We start from the raw sequence: 5042 nt of genomic DNA on the forward strand, positions 1-5042 counted from the left end.
CTAAGTATTGACTAACATGCTCCCATGTGGTTTTTGTGCCTTCTCCATTAAACTTAACAAAATCTGGAATTTTATATCCTGGAGGGCACTGGATGGCATCAAAGTACTCGGGGTACGGCTTTTGGTAAATCCGATTCCGAGGTAACTCAACTCCAAAATTCTCTCGAAGCATCTTAGCCATCTCCTCTCTAAGATTAGCTAAACCATCATCCATAGTAGACGATGAAGCTGGTGTCAGTGGCATAGGAGGAGTAGGGTTACTAGCTGTAGGTAGGAATTGTGGCAGGTATGTCGACCCATAATTTGGTAGTGGTCGAGTGGTTGTAGCTGTAGGTAGGGTTTGGTTCGGCGTCACCACCGAACCTGGCATGCTCATAATAGGATTAATGGGTGCAGCCACAATCTGATTTGTTTGGGTAGGATAATAAGTCATCGGCACGGGAGGCGCCGATGAGATAGGTAAAGCCAGATTAGGGTTTTGCACACTAGCAGCTACACCATCATTACCACTAGTCGATTGAGATGTATCCTTCTGAGCATTAGTATTTTCTATGAAAGTTTGATAGACTAGATTGTTACCATCAGCAATACGACTTTCAATCTCAGCCCACTGCTCAGGAGAAAAGGCAGTACTTACAGAGGGTTTAACCTGCTTGGCTTGCAAAGGAGGGAACTTGATCTCTTCAATCGGAGTGATGTTGCCTTGGCGATCCTTCTTGAACTTTGCAAGGAACTCCTGCAAGTCCTTCTCCTCGCGCGCCTTCTTGTACTCCTCATAGACTTGGCGATGATCGGCCGATATCTCATCAAGACTGGGCTTAATGATGTTATCGGCGTCTACCTCAGATGGCTTGGGAAGATCAGACATGGTGGATGATGATGATCGATCTTCGGTCCCCAGCGGAGTCGCCAAAAAGGTGTGTTGACACACGAACACGTCACGTGTACCCTCGACGCCGGGGGTGATGCACCGCAGCTCACGTCGAAGGAGACCCGACCGACAGCGTGATACGCAAGACAGTCGGCGGGCGCTTTTGCAGACCCGAAAACCCCACACCCCCGGGAGGGACCCCGTCAGGGAGTGCGGCGGCTATGGGCTGCCCTAGGTCGATTCGCTCGCCCCTAGAGCCTCGAGATTCGCAGCTCTCAAACACGAAGAACAGCGAAGAACGAGAGAGAAAAACGATGGAGAGATAAAACGTAGACTTGAAAAAGTAGTATATTGATTTGTTCGATTGTGTGTTGTTCAATCGGCCGTCACCCCCAACATATATAAGAGGCGGCTGGACTTCCCGTACAAGTAAAGGATTCATCTAGACTTTCCTTACAAGAAGAATTACATCAATTCGCGTCCTAGAGTCCTAGTTCTATTCCAACTCGGATTCAGTCTGAATCTGGCCCAACTTCTGTCTTCCTCCTTGTGCAGGCCGCCGAGCCTCCATATGACCTCCGATCAAGATGGCCCAAATACCAAACTTGTGCGCCTCGATGATACGAACAACTCTCATGTTGATCACTTTTTCAAATAAGGCCATCTTGAACACTTTTCGAGGTCGTCTTACCTTCCAGTCGGACTCGGTCTTGCGGTAGACTGAATTATCCGAGTCTTGTAGTGAATTTGCAGGCTATATACTATCTCTGATGACGATGACTCCAAAACCAAAGTTTATCGTCTTGATGATACGCACAACTTCTGTATTGAACACTTTTCCATCCGAGATCATCTTGATAAACTTTTGGGCACATGTTCAGTTTCACTCGGATTTGAGCTCATCCACTCGGATATTAGAGTCTTTCACTCGACTGGATCTTTTCACTCGGATGACTATATTTTCACTCGGAAGACAATCTTTCACTCGGATGATGACCACATTTTCAGTCGGAAGACAATCTTTTACTCGACCGACCTTTTACTCGATCGGTAGGTTTTCACTCGACCTTTTACTCGATCGATAGGTTTTCACTTGACCTTTTACTCGATCGGTGGGTTTTCACTTGACCTTTTACTCGATCGATAGGTTTTCACTTGACCTTTTACTCGATCGGTGGGTTTTCACTCGACCTTTTACTCGATCGGTAGGTTTTCACTTGACCTTTTACTCGATCGGTAGGTTTTCACTCGACCTTTTACTCGATCGGTAGGTTTTCACTCGACCTTTTACTCGATCGATAGGTTTTCACTTGACCTTTTACTCGATCAGTGGGTTTTCACTCGACCTTTTACTCGATCGGTAGCTTTTCACTCGACCTTTACTCGATCGATAGGTTTTCACTTGACCTTTTACTCGATCGGTAGGTTTTCACTCGACCTTTTACTTGATCGGTAGGTTTTCACCCGAAAGGTAAGCTTTCACTCGACCGGTGAGTTTTCACTCGACCAAAAACATAGCCTGATCTTGATTTGTCTCCCCAAGTCTCATATGACCTCGGATTGAGACGAATTATATATGAAAATCGATCGGCTCGACGAGACGAAACTTTTCTGTGTTGAGGGTTTTTCAATTAAAGGCCATCTTGAAGGCCGAATTGCTCACGCTTTGCATCAAACACTCATCAACGTGTGTCTGGTGTCAAGCGTAACATTTTGGTCTCTGGCCTGTCCAGACCGTATTGACTATAACTTTTGCATATGAACTCGGATTGAGATGATTTATATATGAGAATCAATTGTCTTGACGAGACGAAGACAATTCCTTTAGAGCACTCCTTCATCTGAGGTCATATTGAGGGCGTAATCGGCCGAAAATCACTCAGAACATTAAATTTTGTCACTCGGAGTATAGCTTCGGCCACTGAGATGAGGTCGAATGGCGATAGCCTAAACATCAAAGTTGTCCCACTCGACGATATGAAACTTTCTCATGCTGAAAACCCTTTCACTCTGTATTTTGCCAAAATCAGTTGTCAACACATGCCCCCCTGTTTTTCGGCAAAGCTTGCATGCCGAAAAATAATATGCATAGTGTTCATTCTAAGAACGATGTCAACACTCCATCGGCCATTTATTTTTCTCAGGGTGATAATTATGTATCGGCCATGTTTGTGCTAAGGGCGATAATCGTATATCGGCCATTGCCTACTTAGGCTTCCTGCCATACACTCGGGTGGTACTTTTTCAAATATTTGCCATTGAGAGCTCGAGGTAACAATGCCCCTTGTATTGATTCCACCAAATATGAATTTCCGGGAACAACTCTTGTAATCCTAAAAGGACCTTCCCAACTCGGAGACCACTTTCCAAATTTTCCATCTCTTGAACCAATTGGCAGAATCACTTTCCAGACGAGATCACCAACTTGAAAATTCTTCAACTTGACTTTCTTATTGTAAGCTCTTGCCACCCTCAACTTATCTCTCTCTATGGCCTTTAAAGCAACCAAACGTTTATCGGCAACCTCATCAATGTTGTCCATCATCAAGTTATAGAAGTCTATTGCCGATAAATCATTTTGTTTGGCTATTCTCAAAGCATTCAAATTTACTTCCACCGGTAAAACAGCCTCCTGACCATATACTAGCTCATATGGAGTCACTTTCGTAGCACCATGCCTTGAGATTCTATGTGCCCATAATGCCTCAGACAACAAGTCATGCCATCTCCTTGGATTATCCTCAATCTTCTTCTTGATGAGCTTGATTAAAATTTTATTGCTAGACTCAGCTTGTCCATTAGCTTGGGCATAATATGGAGAGGAATTGAGCAACTTTATATTATAAGATTCGGCAAACTCTCTGACTTGGTGTGACATAAAAGATGAACCTTGATCTGTAGTTAACGTTTGAGGAATACCGAATCTATGAATAATATGCTCGGTTATGAATTGAATCACCTCCGTATGTGTCATGTTCTTGAGAGGTACTGCTTCAGACCATTTAGTGAAATAATCAGTTGCCACCAACACGAATCGATGCCCCTTTGAGGAAGATGGATGAATTTGCCCAATAAAGTCTAAACCCCATCCTCTGAAAGGCCACGGCTTGATAATAGGATGCAACATAGCAGCAGGAGCCAATTGAATATCACCAAATTTTTGACAAGCTTCGCACCCTTTATAATATCTGAAGCAATCATTAATCATGGTCGGCCAATAAAACCCAGCACGTCGTAATAACCATTTCATCTTAGGAGCCGACTGGTGAGTACCACAAATGCCCTCATGTACCTCTCCCATAGCAACTCTTGCTTGATCCTCATCCAAGCATTTTAAAAGAACATCATCAACTGTTCGGCGATAAAGGTCATCGTCCCTCATAGTATATTTAAAAGCCATACGCCGAACAGCCCTGTCTACCCTTTCACTCGGATTGCGCAAGTAAGCAACAATGGGCTTCCTCCAGTCGGAATTGTCATCTGCACTAGATTTTTTGTTAATGACCGAATCAGTGGGTTCTTGTTCGGCCTCTTCTATACTGGTAAGACAAGACATCGGACTTTGAGAAATATGAAACATGCCATGATCAACATGATATCCAGATGCTTGCTGTGCCAACTCATTTTCTTTCCAATTGTCATGTCTAGATATATGTGCAATGCTAAAACAATCCAAAGTAGAAATTATATCTAAACATTTATTAAGATAAACATTAAGTGATTCGTCAAAACACTGAAAGACTCTGGATATTTGCTGCACCACTAGTAACGAATCACCGTAAGCCTCAATATGTGTAACACCTATAGCAAGTAACATCTCTAGACCGAATAACAATGCTTCATATTCGGCTTGATTGTTTGTGCAAAAATATTCTAAGCGGCATGAGGCTTCAAAAACAGCACCATGAGGAGATATATAAACAATACCAACACCTTGGCCATTGCTACAAACTGAACCATCAAAGTACAATCTCCATGGTACTAATGAAACAAGGTTCATATCAACATCATGCTTGTCATTAATCCGATGTTCAACAATAAAATTAGCAACAATTTGGCCTTTCATGGATTTTAGAGATTCATAAGCCAAATCATACTCAATCAAAGCATAAGCCCACTTGCCAATTCTACCACTAAGAATTGGCCTATGCAACATGTACTTAATGACATC

This window comes from Triticum aestivum, chromosome 6B (assembly GCF_018294505.1).
Source record: "Triticum aestivum cultivar Chinese Spring chromosome 6B, IWGSC CS RefSeq v2.1, whole genome shotgun sequence".
Classification (NCBI taxonomy): Eukaryota; Viridiplantae; Streptophyta; class Magnoliopsida; order Poales; family Poaceae; genus Triticum; species Triticum aestivum.